The sequence below is a fragment of the Pelodiscus sinensis genome, chromosome 4 (assembly GCF_052426305.1).
Source record: "Pelodiscus sinensis isolate ZL-2025 chromosome 4, ASM5242630v1, whole genome shotgun sequence".
NCBI lineage: Eukaryota > Metazoa > Chordata > Testudines > Trionychidae > Pelodiscus > Pelodiscus sinensis.
In genome coordinates this window covers 28,101,151-28,122,173 of record NC_143055.1, presented here as the reverse complement: position 1 = coordinate 28,122,173, position 21,023 = coordinate 28,101,151, and the positions used below count along the sequence as shown (strand labels likewise).

Genomic DNA, 21,023 nt, shown 5'->3' with positions numbered 1-21,023 from the left:
AATTCTCCATGTCATATTTTCAAGCTAAAATAACGTTATAGTTTATAAACTACAGAAAGAAGGCAATGAACTCATAATGCTCATGGGGAATTATGGATTTGATGTCTTAGCACAAATCAAGCGCAGTATTTTAAATCTGTAATAAAATCTGCCATCTTGCCATTTTGTCAGCCATTAAATTAAGGGTCATTTAAGATACCATTAAGACTTTTTTTAAAAAAGAAATTGAGAATATACTTTGAATATCTGAATTTAAAGCATTAAAAGACTCTAAAGTGTTTAAGGGATTTCTTTGTATCAAGCTTATGTGGGTACATTATCCTGACAGCCTGTTTTCACAGTGCTAAGGGAATTCAGATGTACAAACAGTTAGCACAAGGCTGCTAATGTATCAAGCAGAGATTAAAAAAATATAGTGAGATAACATCATGGGATAACATTGGAAATGTTAGTGACAAAGAATTATTAAATACTGGCCAATTTGATAACCCATCTGATGGTTACTGAACTTTCATAATACCCAATGAAACCTCGTGGGTAGTGTGAGTACTGGTGGCAATAGAGATTTTTGAGGATTGAATTCAGTCTCTGTAGTAGTTGCCATTAGTGCCAATTTGGGGGAAAAGAAATATGGTGCCAAAAGAATTACGATATCCCAATCCCAAATCCAAGAAATATGAAAAGAAACAACTTTTGGAAAAAAGCATAAAAAGAATGTGTTTTGATGCTAAAATTGTCTTGCATTGTTAACTTTTCAAGTTGTGTTATACACAACCAATAACAACTCATCATCATTAAAGATCAAGGGCCATTTTTCACAAGAGTAGCAGTGTTAAAGTGTGGGAAATTAAAATCTGCCTACCTGAAATATCTTCTGGATTTTCAGTTGGAGACTTTTTTTTAATTTCCTCTCCTCTGGTGTTACATTTGCAGAAAAACTACCCTTCTCCCTTTCAGGAGTGACCCTAATATAGAAAGGCTACATCTAGACTACAGGTTCCTTTAAAAAAAAGTGGCCTTTTTTCGAAAAAACTTCACCTGTGTCTAGACTGCCACCACATTCTTTCAAAATTAAATTGAAAGAACAGGATGGAGTTTTTTTTGACAGCAGTAAACCTCATTTTACCAGGAAGAAAGCCTTTTTCGAAAGAGATCTTTTAAAAAAAGGCATTCTTGACTGCAAACAGGGCTTTTTCAAAAGAGAGCATGCAGATTGCTTAGGTGCTCTCTTTCGAAAAAGCGGATCGCTTTTTCGAAAAAAGCTGTGGCTGTCTAGACGATCTCTTTCAAAAGAAGCGTGTAGTCTAGACGTACTTGAGTCTGTTGCTTTCATCTTGTCTTTTTGAGCAAAGAAGTAATCCCACTAACTACACAGATGGAAAAGTGCATCTTGAGGTGAGATAGGACTGCAGAATAGGACCCATAGTTTGTAGCATTGGTGCACACATTGTTCATAGTGCTCTCCTTTTGGTACTTCTTGCATAAATATACATACACAATATGTATGTTGCATGCATATCTCACTTTCCATGCAGAAGTATCTCTGGGTACAAATGGAGTGCTAAAATCTTTATCGCATCCAGCAATAAACTGGATGCAGCAGAGAAGTGGGCTGTGAGGGATCTGATTACAACTCTCTAATTCTCTACTCAACCCTGATCCCAAGGTTCAGATTAGAGGGACAGAGGGGCTGCTCTAACCTACATTAGCTGGCAAAAGGGCCATCCCTGAGCTGGGATAGTCAAAGCGCATTATACTCTGAATATATTTCCTCTCTGTCCCTGCATGAACATCAAAGTAGCCTAAGAGCCAGCTCTTCCAGCTCTTTGCCAGCTGGGGATTTCCTCACTCCAGGGTAAGTGGCACAAAGGGAGCACTTGGAAACTGGAGGTGCAGCTCTACCATGGGTATACAGCAGTAGATAGGGGTCAGGTTTTCTTACTTCTTTATCATCTAAACGAGTGCTGGGTAAGCTGCAGTGCAAGGCCCACATGCAGCCCATTGGGGTTCTATATGTGGCCTGTGAGACATTTTGTTTACTGTTGCCCATGAGCAGTGGGGCCAACAGCCACCGTGGGCCCTAAAACAAAGTGTGGGGGGCTCCATGCCTCCAGGAGGAAAGGGACCTTGGGCAAAAGGGGCAGGGCTGAGGGCAGTCAGCCCTTAGCATTGCCCAGACTGCAGTGCCTCCACTCACCCTCAGAGCCACGCGGAATGGTGCTCCAGCAGCAATTCAAAGGGGCTTACAGCACTGGCTGCTACAATTGCCACAGTAGCAGTGGCAGTAGCCAGGAGCTCTGGGCCCCTTTGACTCTCCCAGACCCTGGGACAATTGCCCCTTTTGCACCCTCCCCATTGGTGGACCTACCCACATCCAGGGTTGCCAGATTATGCTGGTTTCCATCAGCACTGGCAGGGTTTTTTTCCTACCAGTATGACAAAAGTGACGCACACTTAAAGCAAGGGTATGCGAAGTGAGGAACGTACTGATTGCACACAACTTTGACTGTGAAAGCTGTGCACTCCCTCTGTGTCCAGTCAAAGTGGTGCTATGGTTCCATCGGCACACCCAGACAATTCTAGGTATGCAAACGCAGTTAGCAAAACTAACCTATCCCAGGAGACCATCTTGGTTATGACAATCTTGTGGCCCACTGAGATGAGGTAGGGACACTCATGCGGCAAACTCACTAGCGTAGGTTGCCCATCACTTATCTAAACACAGCTCTGATCATGATAAATTACATGAATAAGGTGAGCTGCTAATGATGTCAACAGTAGGTAGTATGAAACTGGTTAAAAGTTAATAGTATTGTTTGCTCATGGATCCTAGATTGCTCTATAACTCACCAGGTCCCTTGCGCCTTCACAAAGTCAGATTAGTGATACTAGCTGCCAGTCACAGGGTCAGAAGTTACTTTTTTATGAAGAGTAAGTACATCTCCTGAGTCTCAAGGGATATGTCCCTGAGAATCATTTATTGGATTAATTTTATGCTCTTTTTCATTAACTTATTACAAGGTTTTTTATTATCGTTATTTGATGTATCTGATTGTGTTGTTACAATTATTGGTCTTGATGGGTTATGAATTGTACATACTCTATTATTTTTGTGATCCCATTTTCCCACCCCCATTCCAACCCATTTATTTGTGTCTCATAGACTGTAAGCTCACAAAGAACTATAATCATCTTGTCTGACCACAACACACTGCAAGCCATGGAACCTTACCCCCACATTCCTGTAACAGTCACCTAATCTCTGGCTGAGTTACTGAAGAGATCTTGATTTAAAGACCTCCGGTCACAGAGAATCCAACGTTTTTACATTAGTTTAAACCTGAAAGTGATCTGTGCTACAGAAGAAAGCAAAAACAAACAAACAAACAAAAACCACCTTAGGACTGTTTTGCCTTTTCTCACGGTGATATCACATTGGTGGCCATAGTCATGTTGTGATTATCCAATACACCCAAATCTTTCTCCTCCTCTGTCACTTCCAATGATATGTCCACAACTTATATTAAGGATTATTTCTGTTAGTCCCTAAATGCATGACCTTGCACTTTACACTATTAAATTTCATCCCATTACTATTACTCCAGGTCATCCAAGCCTTCTTGTATGGTATTCTGACCCTTCTTTGTATTGGCAGTACCTCCCAACTTTGTATCATCTGCAAATGTTATTAGCATGCTCCCACTTTTTTGCTAAGGCTAGTAATAAAAATGTTAATTAAGATTCATCCCAAGAATGATCCCTGAGGAACTCGGCTTCAGCCTGGCAGTTCACCTTTGAGTATGACTCACTGTAATCTCCCCTTTAACCAGTTCCTTATCCATCTTTCAGTTTTCACATTAAACCCCATCTTCTCCAGTTTAGCTAATATATTCCATTTGGAATGCATCAAAAGCCTTACTGAAATCTGTTGTCTTCTCATTACTTACTGTAATCATTATCTTCTCAAAGAAGGAAATAGGTTAGTTTGGCATGAACTACCATAAGTGTTGTCCATTTCTATTTTGTCTTTTAGACTGTGCGCTTTTGGAGACATACAGTGTTATTTACAATGGTTGTAAAATGTACAAAGAGGTTTTCATTTGGTGACCTCTAGGCACTATTGCAACATAAATGTATACCATCAATAATAATTATGTATGAATCAAATAATATTTGGCAATTCATTTGACAGTTTTTCCCTGTCAATGTATATTTATTTATTAATAAGGTTTTTTTCTGACCCTAGTCACTATTTCAGAGAGACATTAACAAACAAAGGTATTTTCCTTGCTAAGAGCAGCAGTTTGGTAAGTAACCATGTTAATACATAAGCCAGAGGAAATACGGTTGAGAGAACAGAAATGTCTTTGCTGTTGGCAGTTATAGCTATGCTTTTGAAAGTGCACTTTCAGCTGGACTAGATAATCCATGCAGTTTGCAGTAGCCCCAGGGCACAATGTTTCATCTAAATTGTGATGCTTACTCAGCACTTACAAGGGAGACCATGCATGTGGGGTTTCAACAGATACTGACCAAGCAAGTAGCTGATTTGGAGGAGGAAGGTCAAACTAGGTTCATGCTGAAATGAAGAAAGCATGTTATTTTTGCCTTCAGTATGACTGAAGAGTAATAAACATGACAGAATATCTTTATTCGGTAAACATTTCCTAGTTGCTGAATGACTGTACACAAACCAGTTTTCTCACACTGATGTAATGTTATCTTGAATCCTTAAGTTTTTAGTATGTGCTTAGCAACAGCTAACTAAAGGATGTAAATTAAGGCTCTTTTTGCTGGTTAAACTGAATCTGAATTATTGAGGTTCACTTACTGCTATTGCAAAAACCTCTTCCTCCCCCACATAGACTTTTCTAAGGTTTTGAAGAATTGCTGGTGCTAGTTCATATCTTTCCATCTGATCTCATCTTCCCTAAAGATCAGAATTGTTAACATCATGGCACCCTTAGCTTCACACACATTCTAAAGTCAACAGCCTCTGTCCTCAGACTAACAAAACTTGCTCCCTACATTTAATCCATTAAAGTTTAAACAATCAAGCTTATTGCTGTTACTTTTACTTGCAGAGTAATATTTGTTTGGTTTAAAGTGTGGCCATATTACAGCTTGTTGATTAATAAGAGAAAAAATGATAACCTTTCAAGAAAGGAGTGAGTACGTCATTGACCTTATATTATGTAAAGGATTCATATTTTGCTTTGCTTTTAAAAAGTGTAGACAGTTCCTGCTGCACTTTACTGGCTGAACGGTGAAAATAAAAGTGATCAGTGTTTATAAAGAAATGTCTTTCAGTCACAATGATACATGTCTTTGTGTAAATATGCGTGTTTATGTATCTCTTCACTAATCCTGCTGCTGAATCCAGTGTCCTTGCCAACTTATCATAATACTCTAGGTGTGTGTATATGTAAACAAAATGAACAATTATAACTCCAAAGAAATGTTCTTTTAATTGGCTGCATACCCTTTATTATCCCCTTTTCATGCAGGGCCGGCTCTAGGCACCAGCAAAACAAGCAGGTGCTTGGGTCATCGCATTGCCAGGGACGGCATTCAGGCCCACAGGAGGAGCAGGGTGGCGAGGAGCCTCCCGGAGCCTGCCCCAAGCTGGGAGCCCTGCGCCCAGCTGCTCGGAGCCTGCTCCTGGCCCCGGGGCGCTGGGAGGGGAGGGGAGGGCAGGGCGGGGCAGGAAGCTGGGAGGGTTGGGGGCCTGGCTCCGGAGCACTGGGAGGGCAGGACAGGGCGGGGTGGGGCGCTGGGAGGGCTGGTCACCTGGCCCCGGTGCAGGGCGGCCGCGCTTGGTGATGCTCAGCCTGGCGGGGCAGGCCGTGGCCATGGTGGCTGCTCCCGACAGCCAGCTCACTGGAGTGGAATTCAGGGGCTCAGCAGGTGCTGGGGCTCAGCTGCGGTGGGGCCCCATCCCCCGAGTGGGGAGCCCTGTGGACACCGCCCTGAGCTAGGAGCCCCGCGCCCAGCTTCTCAGAGCCTGTGCCTGGCCCCAGGGTGCTGGGAGCTCTGCATGGGCAATCCCAAGACGTGGCCCCTGCTGGGCGGATGGCATGGGGCGGCCGCAGCTGGTGAAGCTGAGCCCAGTGGCCTTTTCTTCGCCTTCGTGAGTGCGGTAACTGGCTTGCTGTGGATGAACCTGCTTTCCCATTGTCCTCATGTGGGGATTCCCTGGCACTCTAAAGGAGATGAAAATACCCTGGGCTCCCCCTGAAGTGAGCACCCCACCCCCCCAGGGAGACACACAAGCTCCATTTGCATGTGCACCCCCAGCAAGCCACGCAAGCTGCATTTGCGGGTGGACCCTCCCCAGACAAAAAAGGGGGGAGGCAAAATAAATTTTGCTTGGGGTGGCACAAAACCTAGAGTCGGCCCTGTTTTCATGCTATGCCTTCTTGTGCTCGTTAGGTCTGCAAATTTATCCTAATGTAAGTACAAATGTAAAAAATGAATGACATTTTATAAGGTGTCACAATCTATAACAATAAATGTTGTTGGAAAGAGATACAAAAGCGATTAATCCAAACGAAAAGGGACACTGATATAACTCCAGGAACTGTGTTAAGGTCTGTGACGGGGCAGCTGGGGCTGAAGGGTTAAGCCCCGTGCCCCACACCCGAACAGCGCAGAGCCCCAGCGCTGCAGCGTGCAAGCGGCTCTGCCAAGCCTGTTCAGCTGCCGCCGCCTGAGCAGACATGAGGATTCCCTAGGCCGACACGCCGGGGGGGGAGGAGGGCCAAGAAGCACATGCGCTGGCGTCCCAGGAAGAGGGTGCCGGCTTTAAAAAAGAGGGCGCCTGCCCTCAAAGGAGGAGGATGGTAGGAGTTGGGTCGGTGGACAGAACCCGTGAGGCGGACCCACCTGGACCGGGCAACGGAGAAGCCACGGGACCCCAAAACGCTGAGGCCAGAGAGGTGCCAGGTGACTGGGGGAGAAAGCTGACCAGAGCGGCCAGGACAGGGGACGGTGCGAGGGAAGGAAGGAGCCCAGGACGGGGTCAAGGATGACCCGAGTGTTGGTGAGTTGCGGCATCGGGCTCCCCACCCCACCAATCAGGGCATCAGTTACGCCTGCTCTTAGGGTCCTGGGCTGGTACTGGAGAGAGGGAGGCTCCAGGTCCCCCTTCCCTCCTGGCAGTCACAAGGACTTATTGAGCAACCTACAAGTGGGCCGAGAACTAACAGACACTGAGACAACCAGTGGGGGTTGCAACGATAGAAAAAGGGGGTCAACCCCCCAAAAAGGGGGGGGCTAACCCCGGACAGGGGTGAACCCCTTAACAAGGTCATGGTAGGTAAACCAGAAATGTGGGACTGGTTAACCAAAACTGATGTGTTGGATTTTAGGCCTAATTGGTAAACAAAATAATGAGGGAATGGGTTATTCCACCCAGCGTTCCATTTTGGGATCCTTAACAAAAGAGATTTTGGGACATAAATTGACTACGAAAGTGAACTTCGCCATTGTAGCTGCCACCCCACTATTTCTTGGGACCCTGGGCCTTTGTCATCCTGGACCTGTGGGACATCTTATCCAGACTGAGCCAGAGAGAGGGACACACATGACATCACCACCTCTGACTGAATGCCAAACACCACCTGGGATGTGAGACTTTATTCCCAACTCTTTACCTCCAAATGTATCTTATTCCTTCCTACCTTGTTGCTCCCTCTCCCCCCCCCCCCCCCCCCGGCCAATCCCCCCATTGCTCCTTTTTCCTTCTGTCTCCTAAGAGTCTGGCTTAGCTGGCCAAGACTGCATAGTTTGCAACACTGTTGTAAGCCTGTGATCCAACAGAGGCAGCTAAAAGCAATGCCCTAGACAGCATGATTCTGGGAACAAATTTGCCAGGTCCTGAACTGACCGATCAGCCTGTGTGTAAGGGGACTGTTACCCCTTACTAAAACTCTGTGGGAGTTTTTTGGTTTACCAGCTTCAGAAGGGGAAGGGTTCATGAGACTGACAGACCCCAGAGACAATGGAAAGCAGCCAACACTCCAGCTCAGCCTGACTGGCAGGTTGTAAGTGGGGATTGTTCTGGCTCTCTCTCTGAGCAAACAGGGAGCTGAAAGAGCAGAGCGAGCTGTGTGCAGGAGAGGTCCTGCAAAGACAGAGATCTGAAAGAGGAGTACAAGAAGAAGTCCTGCAGCGACAGAACCAGACACAGACAGGCCAAGCAGTGCAGACCCTGTGTTGAGCAGCAGACTGGCAGTGCTCAGAAAGCCAAAAGGAACAGAGAAGCAACACAAAGAGCTGGAACTGGCCAAGCAGCACAGCCTGCAGCTGGATGTGGTGAGCTACTGGGACCTGCAAAGTGTGGGGAAAGGCTCTGGACTGGGAGAGGGGTCTGGCCACTTAGAGACTGAGGCTGTGTGGTCACTGCCAGTGCAAGCGTGTCCAGCCTGTAGCCCCTTGCAGCACATCCTGGGCTTCTAAGGAAGAGACTGTGAACTGTCCTTACACTCTGCAGACTGCTGTGTTGATGTGCCTGTGCTACAGAGCAGGGCTGTGTGTTCCCATTTAACCATTCTCATTGTTTCTTATTCTATTCTCTTTAATCAGTTGATGTTTAATAAATTGTATTTGCTTTGAACATTATGAAGTGATCACTGGGCCAAGAAGGCCTGCAGTGTAAAGAGAGCACCTCGGAGTGGGGACACCCTAACTCCTGCCCCTAGTGACTACAAGGTCAGGGATTAAGCCCCAGGAAACCTGGGCCCAGCCTTGTTGGGGTTTCAAGGGCTCTGCTACTCAGGAGAGTGGAGGGGGAGCCCTCAGGATCAGGGAGCCGTGGGGTAAAGGAAGTGGGAGCGGGGACTCAGATCCTTTCGCTGGTTCATTTCACCGGGGTGTATAGAAGCCAGGAAAGTTCCCCACAAGAGCGGGACCATTCCCCCGCTTACATAATTGGCGTCACGAACAGGATCCTATTCAAAGGGTCCACCCCATTGGTTTATTTGTTGAGTTCTGGTAGCACCAGCCAGGCCTGGTCGAGAGCACAACCATGGCTGGAATTGAAGAACTACAGATCCAAGTTGCTGAACTTCAGCGCAGATTATCAGACCAAAGTGAGGCATTACAGCAAGCTAGAGCTGAGCATAGAGAAGCCTTATCACTGGCCAGGGCAGTTATAGACCAACAGGCAGCAGAAGCTAAGAAACCCCCTACTATTTATGTCCCACGGGAGCGGAAGGTTGCAGAGTTTGGTGGCTTCCCAACTAGGCCAGGAGACATTACGGTAGAGGAGTGGGTGAAGTCTGTGAAGGCAGCTCTGCATGTGCTAAGAATACCTGAAGAAGATCATGTGGATTTCATAGAAGAGCACCTCAAGGGCCAGGCCAAGGCCACAGTAAAGTTTATGGCAATGGCAGACAAGAAAGATGTGAAAAAGGTATTTGAACTCCTCCTAGAAGTGTATGGAGACAAGGTACCTATTGGAATCCGGCTAAAGGAGTTCTTTGAGCGAAAGCAGGAGCCTGGTGAAACTATCCGGGCATATGCCTATGAACTCCAGGAGAGAATGAGCAAAGTGGAGCGGCGAGACCCTCAACGAGTTTCAGATGCAGATATGGCGCTGAAAGAACAGATGGTGTTTGGGCTCCGGGATGACTCCCTCCGCCGTGAAATGAAGAGAAGGTTGAAGGAAGAGCCTGGGAAGAAGTTCCCTGAACTCATGCAGGCTGCCATTATGTGGTCAGAAGAAGAGGAGGCTCCTTTGGAAGAGACCGCCAAGCCTAACTCCCGAACACGGAGTGGGGGCCTAGTCAGTGCAACTACTGGGGAAAAGGCCCTGCCCCAAACACAGTTAACGTTGGAAAGTTTAAGTGAAGCTATCCAAAAACTGGCAATCCAGCAGGGGGAGATGCTGAAAGTAATGACTGAGGTGGTGAAAGAAAAATCCACCTCCTCCACTACTTGGCCAAAATACCCCAGGACCCCAGGGTCCCGAAGACCCCCACTAAAGGATGAGCTGGGAAGGTACATTTGTTACACTTGTGAAAGACCAGGGCATACTAGTCGAGATTGTCCACTGAAGAGGGGACTGGAATCCCGAGCGTCTGGAATCCAAGAGACACCAAGATCGAGTAGCACATCAGGGGAAGGCCAAGCGGGGACAGAAGGGTTCCTACGGCTGTCCCTCGGAAAAGGGCAGCATGCCAGCAGTAAGGAAAAGGACCCCGATGATGCTAGTGCATTTGATGACTTCTGTGGTCGAGCTTTTGGGGACTGCTTGACAGTGATGGTAAAAGAGGTATCACAAAACCTGGTAGAAGGTGAGGATGCAATAATCTCAGGGTATTCGTGGGAAGAGATTCGCACCCTGCAAAAAGAAGGGGACCTTGGGCCAGTCTTAGAGGCAGTCATGAAGCGGATGAGGCCAGACCGGAGCTTTGGGGACAAATACCCTCAGGCTAAGAAGCTGACCAGACAGTGGGAGCGACTTAGGTTGCATCGTGGAGTGCTGTTCCGTGTAATCTGTCATCCTCGTGATGGCGAAGAAGTGTGGCAGTTAGTGGTGCCAGTGTCACTTCGCCGACAAGTTTATGAAGCCAGGCATGACCATGGAGGGCATTTTGGAGACAGAAGCACTCTTGAGGTGATGAGGAAGAACTATTACTGGCCTACAATGGCTAGTGATGTAACAGCATGGATCCGTCAGTGTAAGCGGTGTGCCCTAGCCAAGGATGTGTTTCCGCCCACTCGGGCCCCTTTGACCTGCACTAATGTGACTGCCCCAATGGAGGTCTTAGCAATGGACTACACTCGGCTAGAGAGATCTTCAGAGGGGTTTGAGAACGTACTGGTTCTCACAGATATGTTTACCCGATTCACTGTTGCAGTTCCAACTAGAAACCAGACAGCGCAGACAACGGCTGAAGCCCTCCTAAAACACTGGTTTATGTATTATGGTTGTCCAGCACGGTTACACTCAGACCAGGGGAGGAATTTCGAGTCAGGGGTGATATCAGCATTGTGTAAACTGTATGGCATAGCCAAAAGCCGAACAACACCCTATCACCCACAAGGAAATGCTCAGTGCGAGAGGTTTAACCGGACAATGCATGACATGCTCAGAACACTCCCACCGGAAAAGAAACGAGCCTGGCAGGAGCATCTCCCTGAGCTGGTGATGGCCTATAATAGTCACATCCATTCGTCGACAGGGTATTCTCCTTTTTATCTCATGTTTTCTAGAGATCCCAGGTTGCCATTGGATATTCTGGACAGAGAGGGCCCTGAGGAAGATGATGTGACCAATATGGATGACTGGGTCAAAAGTCACCATGACAGGCTGAAGAGAGCCTGTGAAGTTGCTCTCAGTACGTCTAAACAGGCAGCCCAAAGCAGGAAGAGGACTTATGATCGCAAGTCCAGGGGGGCTCTCATCAGGCCTGGTGATCGTGTACTAGTTCGTAATCATAGACACCGGGGGCGTAATAAAATACAGGACAAATGGGAGTCGAGTCCTCACATTGTAGTTGCTCATAACAATCCTGACCTACCAGTTTACACCATTCGACCTGAACGCGGAGGTCAGGAAAGAACAGTTCATAGAGACCAGCTAAAACATTGCACCTTTAGTTCAGTCAGGAATCCTAGGAGGCGTAGATCGGGACGGCCTGAAGAGACTGAAAGGAGTTGGGGAATGGTTCTAGTCCCACAAACTGAATACCAAAGGGAACAGAGGGTAGCAACCCCAGTCCATAACGAGGATGACCAGATCCCTCAGGCTGACCCAGTATTACCCGAAGACAGGGAAACCCTCAGTCTCTGGGTTAAGCTAAAAGGGGTAAAAAACGAAGGTGATATCATGCTAGGAGTCTACTACAGGCCACCTAGCCAGGTGGAAGAGGTGGATGAGGCCTTTTTTAAACAATTAACAAAACTATCCAAAGCCCAAGATTTGGTGGTGATGGGAGACTTCAACTATCCAGACATATGTTGGGAAACTAACACAGCGAGGCACAGGCTATCCAATAAGTTTCTGGACTGCATTGGAGACAACTTTCTGTTTCAGAAGGTTGAAAAAGCTACCAGAGGAGAAGCTGTTCTGGATTTGGTTTTAACAAATAGGGAGGAACTAGTTGAGAACTTGAAAGTGGAAGACAGTATAGGGGACAGTGATCACGAAATAATAGAGTTCATGATCTTAAGGAAAGGTAGAAGGGAGACCAGCACAATTGAGGTTATGGATTTCAGGAAGGCAGATTTTGATAAGCTCAGAGAACTTGTAGGTAAGGTCCCATGGGAAGCAAGACTGAAGGGAAAAACAACTGAGGAGAGTTGGAAGTATTTCAAAGGGACGTTGTTAAGGGCCCAAAAGCAAACAATTCCGCTGTGTAGGAAAGATAGAAAATATGGCAAAAGACCAGCTTGGCTTAACAAGGAGATCTTGCATGATCTCAAAATAAAAAAGGAGTCATATAAAAAATGGAAACTAGGACAACTAACAAAGGATGAATATAGGCAAGCAACACGGGAATGCAGGGGCAAGATTAGAAAGGCAAAGGCACAAAATGAGATCAAACTAGCTACAGGCATAAAGGGAAACAAGAAGACCTTTTATAAATACATTAAAAGCAAGAGGAAGACCAAGGACAGGGTAGGCCCACTGCTTAGCGAGGAGGGAGAAGCAGTAACAGGGAACTTGGAAATGGCGGAGATGCTCAATGACTTCTTTGTTTCGGTCTTCACCGAGAAGTCTGGAGGTGTGCCTAACGTAGTGAATACAAGCAGAGAGAGGGTAAGTTTAGAAGATAGGATACACAAAGAACAAGTTAAAAATCACTTAGGAAAGTTAGATGTCAGCAAGTCACCAGGTCCTGATGAAATGCATCCCAGGATACTCAAGGAGCTGATAGAGGAGGTATCTGAGCCTTTAGCTATGATCTTTGAAAAATCATGGCAGACAGGGGAGATTCCAGAAGACTGGAAAAGGGCAAATATTGTGCCCATCTATAAAAAGGGGAATAAGAACAACCCAGGAAATTATAGACCGGTCAGTTTAACGTCTGTCCCAGGGAAGATAATGGAGCAGGTAATTAAGGAAATCGTATGCAAACACTTGGAAAGTAATAAAGTGATAGGGAATAGCCAGCATGGGTTTGTGAAGAACAAGTCATGCCAAACTAATCTGATAGCTTTCTTTGATAAGATAACGAGCCTTGTGGATAAGGGAGAAGCGGTGGATGTCATATACCTAGACTTTAGTAAGGCATTTGATACGGTCTCGCATGATATTCTTATTGATAAACTAGGCAAATATAACTTAGATAGGGCCACGATAAGGTGGGTGCATAATTGGCTGGATAACCGTAGTCAGAGAGTTGTTGTTAACGGTTCTAAATCCTGCTGGAAAGGGATAACAAGTGGAGTTCCTCAAGGGTCTGTTTTGGGACCCGTACTATTCAATATCTTCATCAATGATGTAGATATTGGGATAGAGAGTACTCTTATTAAGTTTGCAGATGATACCAAACTGGGTGGGGTTGCGACTTCTTTGGAGGATAGGGACATAATTCAAAATGACCTTAGCAAGTTAGAGAAATGGTCAGAGGTAAACAGGATGAGGTTTAATAAAGAGAAATGCAAAGTGCTCCACTTAGGAAGGAACAATCAGTTCCATACATACAAGATGGGAAGCGACTGTCTAGGAAGGAGCATGGCGGAAAGGGATCTAGGGGTCATAGTGGACCACAAGTTGAATATGAGTCAACAGTGTGATGCTGTTGCAAAAAAAGCAAATATGATTCTAGGTTGTATCAACAGGTGTGTTGTAAGCAAAACTCGTGAAGTCATTCTGCCGCTCTACTCTGCACTAGTTAGGCCTCAGCTGGAGTACTGTGTCCAGTTCTGGGCGCCACATTTCAAGAAAGATGTGGAGAAATTGGAAAGGGTACAGAGAAGAGCGACAAGAATGATTAAAGGTCTAGAGAACATGACCTATGAAGCCAGGCTTCATGAACTGGGCTTGTTTAGTTTGGAAAAAAGAAGATTAAGGGGGGACATGATAGCGGTTTTCAAATATCTAAAAGGGTGTCACAAGGAGGAAGGCGAAAATTTGTTCCTCTTGGTTTCTGAGGACAGGACAAGGAGTAATGGGCTTAAAGTGCAGCAGGGGAGGTTTAGATTGGACATTAGGAAAAAATTCCTAACTGTCAGGGTGGTCAAATATTGGAATAAATTGCCAAGGGAGGTGGTGGAATCTCCCTCTCTGGAGATATTTAAGAACAGGTTAGATAGACATCTGTCAGGGATGGTGTAGACGGAGCTTGATCCTGCCTTGAGGGCGGGGGGCTGGACTCGATGACCTCTCGAGGTCCCTTCCAGTCCTATTATTCTATGATTCTATGATTCTATGAAATAGAAAATATGGGTAATGAACCACCTGTTGTAAGAAGGTCCCAGAGAACTAATAAGGGTGTATTGCCTGTTAAACTTAGAGATGATTATGTTATTGGTCCTATGTAATGGCTTAATGAGTGTCCGCATGTCCAGTAGAAATAAGATGTTAAGTATGTGAAATGTTTTTGTTAATTGTTAATGTTTTTTATATGGTGTGAATTTTGTGGCTGTGGTAGAATTCTAGCAAGGGGGAATGTAAGGGGACTGTTACCCCTTACTAAAACTCTGTGGGAGTTTTTTGGTTTACCAGCTTCAGAAGGGGAAGGGTTCATGAGACTGACAGACCCCAGAGACAATGGAAAGCAGCCAACACTCCAGCTCAGCCTGACTGGCAGGTTGTAAGTGGGGATTGTTCTGGCTCTCTCTCTGAGCAAACAGGGAGCTGAAAGAGCAGAGCGAGCTGTGTGCAGGAGAGGTCCTGCAAAGACAGAGATCTGAAAGAGGAGTACAAGAAGAAGTCCTGCAGCGACAGAACCAGACACAGACAGGCCAAGCAGTGCAGACCCTGTGTTGAGCAGCAGACTGGCAGTGCTCAGAAAGCCAAAAGGAACAGAGAAGCAACACAAAGAGCTGGAACTGGCCAAGCAGCACAGCCTGCAGCTGGATGTGGTGAGCTACTGGGACCTGCAAAGTGTGGGGAAAGGCTCTGGACTGGGAGAGGGGTCTGGCCACTTAGAGACTGAGGCTGTGTGGTCACTGCCAGTGCAAGCGTGTCCAGCCTGTAGCCCCTTGCAGCACATCCTGGGCTTCTAAGGAAGAGACTGTGAACTGTCCTTACACTCTGCAGACTGCTGTGTTGATGTGCCTGTGCTACAGAGCAGGGCTGTGTGTTCCCATTTAACCATTCTCATTGTTTCTTATTCTATTCTCTTTAATCAGTTGATGTTTAATAAATTGTATTTGCTTTGAACATTATGAAGTGATCACTGGGCCAAGAAGGCCTGCAGTGTAAAGAGAGCACCTCGGAGTGGGGACACCCTAACTCCTGCCCCTAGTGACTACAAGGTCAGGGATTAAGCCCCAGGAAACCTGGGCCCAGCCTTGTTGGGGTTTCAAGGGCTCTGCTACTCAGGAGAGTGGAGGGGGAGCCCTCAGGATCAGGGAGCCGTGGGGTAAAGGAAGTGGGAGCGGGGACTCAGATCCTTTCGCTGGTTCATTTCACCGGGGTGTATAGAAGCCAGGAAAGTTCCCCACAAGAGCGGGACCATTCCCCCGCTTACATGTGCGCTGTGCCTCTGTTTTTCCAGCAGTGAGCTTGCAATGACAGAGACAGAAGCTGAATTTTCTTCTATCTTTGCTGTTCTAGTCTCTTCTTTTGTGTGTGTGTGTTTGTCTTGTTTTGTCTTCTAGGAAATGGTTTTGGACTTTAACAACAGCAGCAGCAACAGCTGCAACCTATTTTCAGTTTATTTATTTTCTTTAACACGGAAAGGACAGTTATTGCCATCTTTGTTACCATCTAAGTGACTGTAAAACAAGGTGAATTTTCCATCTAAAGACTCTATGACTAAAGACAAAGGGAACAAGGGATATTGTTAAAATGATTACTCAATACTTTGCACATCAAATGCTTTCCCATCTTTCCCCATATCTTTAATAAAAAGCTTAAAAGGATTTGTAATTATGTGTTTGTGATGGTACTGAGCAGGCTGAGGTTTCTGAATCTGTTGTTTAACACTGTTTAATGTGGGACAGTGACTGGGCTACATTAATGCTTTTGTACATATATATTCCATCTAAATTAATGCAATAGCCCCCACATACAATCAGGACCATATGTTTCAGGTGTCCTCCAGCTATGTTTGTGAGATATGGCAGAACTGTATGTACAAAAGGCTGTGGGAGTGACTTCAAGTACTGTATTATGCCGCATTTCCTGTCACAGTGCAGGCCATCTTGAGTTTGTGAAGAACAAGTCATGCCAAACTAATCTGATAGCTTTCTTTGATAAGATAACGAGCCTTGTGGATAAGGGAGAAGCGGTGGATGTCATATACCTAGACTTTAGTAAGGCATTTGATACGGTCTCGCATGATATTCTTATTGATAAACTAGGCAAATATAACTTAGATAGGGCCACGATAAGGTGGGTGCATAATTGGCTGGATAACCGTAGTCAGAGAGTTGTTGTTAACGGTTCTAAATCCTGCTGGAAAGGGATAACAAGTGGAGTTCCTCAAGGGTCTGTTTTGGGACCCGTACTGTTCAATATCTTCATCAATGATGTAGATATTGGGATACAGAGTACGCTTATTAAGTTTGCAGATGATACCAAACTGGGTGGGGTTGCGACTTCTTTGGAGGATAGAGACATAATTCAAAATGACCTTAGCAAGTTAGAGAAATGGTCAGAGGTAAACAGGATGAGGTTTAATAAAGAGAAATGCAAAGTGCTCCACTTAGGAAGGAACAATCAATTCCATACATACAAGATGGGAAGTGACTGTCTAGGAAGGAGCATGGCGGAAAGAGATCTAGGGGTCATAGTGGACCACAAGTTGAATATGAGTCAACAGTGTGATGCTGTTGCAAAAAAAGCAAATATGATTCTAGGTTGTATCAACAGGTATGTTGTAAGCAAAACTCGTGAAGTCATTCTGTCGCTCTACTCTGCACTAGTTAGGCCTCAGCTGGAGTACTGTGTCCAGTTCTGGGCGCCACATTTCAAGAAAGATGAGGAGAAATTGGAAAGGGTACAGAGAAGAGCGACAAGAATGATTAAAGGTTTAGAGAACATGACCTATGAAGCCAAGCTTCATGAACTGGGCTTGTTTAGTTTGGAAAAAAGAAGATAAAAGGGGGACATGATAGCGGTTTTCAAATATCTAAAAGGGTGTCACAAGGAGGAAGGAGAAAATTTGTTCCTCTTGGTTTCTGAGGACAGGACAAGGAGTAATGGGCTTAAAGTGCAGCAGGGGAGGTTTAGATTGGACATGAGGAAAAAATTCGTAACTGTCAGGGTGGTCAAATATTGGAATAAATTGCCAAGGGAGGTGGTGGAATCTCCCTCTCTGGAGATATTTAAGAACAGGTTGGATAGACATATGTCAGGGATGGTGTAGACGGAGCTTGGTCCTGCCTTGAGGGCGGGGGGCTGGACTCGATGACCTCTTGAGATCCCTTCCAGTCCTATTATTCTATGATTCTATGAGTGTCCCCATAGAGTCAGCCCTGTTTCAGTTCCCCATACCCATGCTATAAACAAGTCCAAGAAGGCCAACCTTCAGGTATTAAGGAGCTTTCCCCCTGGACAGGCCACTGATGGGGAGACAAAGGGGCAAATCCCCTAGGGCCTGGCAATTCTAGGGATCCTGGGGCGCTGGCTGAACCACTGCCACAGCAGCAGCAACAGCAGCCAGAGTTCTGGGCCCCTTCAGTTCACTGCCAGAGCATGGCGCTGTGCATTCTGCGGTGCCATGTATTCTGTGGGGCTCTGAGGGCTAGTAGGGGGTTGGCGCTGTGGTCCTGGTAGTGCAGTGGGCTGGCTGCCCTGGCCCTAACCCTTCTGCCTGAGGCCCCGCTCCTTCTGGGATGCGGAGCCAGCTCTCCCTCTCCCCCCTCCACACACACACCTTGCCCCAGGGCCCATGGTGGCTGTCGGCCCCACTGGACCTGGATTAAAGAATTCTGAGGCCTTGGGAACTTTAGAAATTGTCCTCCGCTCCAGCATTTTATAAACTCAACAGCAAAGTTCCCTTATTCTATACATACCCCAGTCCACACAGAGCTCAGAATGCCCCTCCTAGCCCACACTCAGATCCCTGAATAACCTTTTTTCTCACCCCATATGATGGAATTGCAGTCAAGCCAAACTTGAGTGAGTAGTGTTGTGACTCATTGCCCAGGGATGTATCACTGCTCTGATATATTTTTACTGCCCCTATTCATTGGGGGCACTCCCCTGAGATGGGGACCTGATGTAAGTGCACTAAGTGCATTTTGGTTAACACAGGACTGCTTCAGCTCAGGTCTCTTCCCAAATTTCTTGCCGCTACCTAGGTAGAATCCTTCTCTGGATTCAGGAACCCATAGAGAACTGCTAACTCCAGCTCCTTCCCAGGGCAGTATGTAGTTCCAGCAGGTTGGATTACCTGTTACCAAATGGGGAGTTCCCTTTGCTGAGGCCAGACCCTCCCGGATGCCTGCTTTCTGCAGCCTACCCTTCACAAATTTCTTGGAGCACCTCCTAAGCTCCCTGCTGAGGTGAGTTCTCTGGAGAGCTTCCTGTCTCCAGGTGTACAGGTGTACATCCTGTAGGCTCCCTACTTTGGTAAGCTCACCAATCACTTTCCTAGGAGTTCTGCTTCTCAGAAGCTTCTTGTCTCCTTGGGAGTACCTTCCTTAACTATGTCCTAACTCCTTGGGAGTACCCTTCTTTTTTTCAGGGCGGAGGGGGTGCAGATACTTTGTTTATGCTAACTAATCATTCAGTTGGGGTATACAACGGCCATTAGCTGGGCCTTCAGAAAGTATTAGTAGGCAGACTGGGCTCTGTTTCTCATGTCCACTAAGAATGTGGCTAGAAAAAGTGGATAGAATTTTGCTCTAAATGCAGCAACTTGGTGTATAATTTCTTCATCATTTTAAGAATTCGCCTGATAGCTGAACTCTCACCTGATTGGTGCAGGAGCAGGTGGATATCTCCTGTTCTAAGGGTGTCTGCATCACACTGTTAGCTCAAAATAAGATCTGCAATTTGAGCTCTACAAATTGTGTAGTTAATTTTGAAATAGCATATTTTGAAATTTGGCACTGTCTACACAGATCTTATTTAAAAACAAATCGCTATTCTGAAATGTCCCTTACTCCTCGTTTACAGGAACATCGGAATAAGGAGCCCATTATATTTCAAAACAACGGGTATGCTCAAAATACGTAGAATAGCTATTTTGGGATACCTCCAGTATCCCAAAGTAGCACAGCAGTGTAGACATAGCCTAATAGAGGGTTAGTTTTAGGGTCATAATGCCTGGCTTGCGTTCTTTGTAGTTTAGCCATGTACAGAGTTAAATTTCTTCTGTGGCTGATAGACACTCATGTGGCTGAGGAAGACCAGTCTCAAATACTACAACAATGAATGGTCAGGCAGTTGCTGGATGTCATTCACAGATCCAGATCTCTCTGTATGACTGCAATGTCCTCGTTATTATTTACCATTCTATCAACTGTTGTCATTCCCAAATGCAATCAGCATTGATTTTATATTTACTTCTAGATCATTGAGAAAAATGTTGAACGGCAGCAGACATAGTACGGATCCCTGTGGAACCCCACCAGAAGCACCCTCATCCCATGATGATTTCCCATCCACTACTCTTTTTTGAGATCAGTTAGCTAATTGTTAAAATGTGCATTCTTTATATTATATAGTACTAACTTTTACATGAGAATGTCATGCTCTAAGACAAATGCCTTACAGAAGCCTATTACATCTGCAAAGTTACCTTTATCAAGAAAACTTGAAATCTCATTTAAAAAAAATTGTATCAGTGTTGTTTGATAAGATTATTTTCCATCCTTTGATTCTTTAATTATTGAATCCCATATCAGCATTTCCATAACTCTTCCCAGGCTATTTCCATATTTTTCCATGGCTAATGTCAGGTTTATAGCCTATAATTTTGCAGATGATCATGCTTGCCCTTTTTAATATTGATACAATATTAGAACTCTTCCAATCTTCTGGAATTTCCTTTATATTTCATGATATATATGAAAAATTAACATTGGCTGGCCAACAATTTCTTCGGCCAATTTTTTAGGACTCTTGAGCAATGTTCCCTCTAATCTTTTCCATCTATGTGCAGAATAAATGTGATGTGCACTGAGGCATGTGTGAATGTGCACCACCAGTAGAAACAAAACCTAGCTGTGGGTGCCCTGCTAATCAGCTGGGCAGCATTTGAATCTCTCCTGAGTGGCTACAGGAGAACACTGCTCTTGAATATAAAATTATCACAACGTTCTGATTTAAAAATATATGTCCCTAATAGGTGTTGTTTAGTATTATTTTTTAAATACTAATGCACTAGAAATTACTTCAGCATCATCATGGATATCCTCCTTCTTTCCAAAATCCCAAGAGCCTTAAAAAGGGGGAAATGATGAATGCTTTATTCTGCATGTCATTATTGAATACAGCATGTTTGTAGCTGTGTTGGTCCCAGGATATTACAGACTCAAGGTGGGTGAGGTAATATCTTTTATTGAACCAACCTCTGTTGCAGAGAGACATGCTATTTTCTTACACAGAGTGGAAGGAGAGCTCTGTGTAAGCTTTTGTCTCTCACCAACAGAAGTTGATCCCATAAAAAATATTACGTCACCCACATTGTCTGTCTGTTATTAAATACTGTGACTTGTCAACATGTTATCTGTGTCAGTTCTTTCTATAATCAAGACACATTAGTCAAATGCACAGTGTTCAATGACTCAGTTTCACACCTCTGTCTGTTTTGAGTGGGGATCTAACATTAGTGTAGTAAGCTAAAACAGAACACTTTTATATCATGTATCATGTGTCTCAGAATTGGGAGAAAGAAAATCCCTAGTTACATGACCTGGATTTTTACAACTTCAGGCCTCCTAATCCT

At 45.3% G+C, this 21,023-nt stretch overlaps 1 long non-coding RNA gene across 4 annotated transcripts in view; it reads right to left on the bottom strand.

The window, feature by feature from the left end:
* LOC112546628 (uncharacterized) overlaps positions 1-21,023 on the bottom strand; it is a 136,142-nt gene that overhangs the window by 68,213 nt on the left and 46,906 nt on the right. The window lies entirely within an intron of this gene.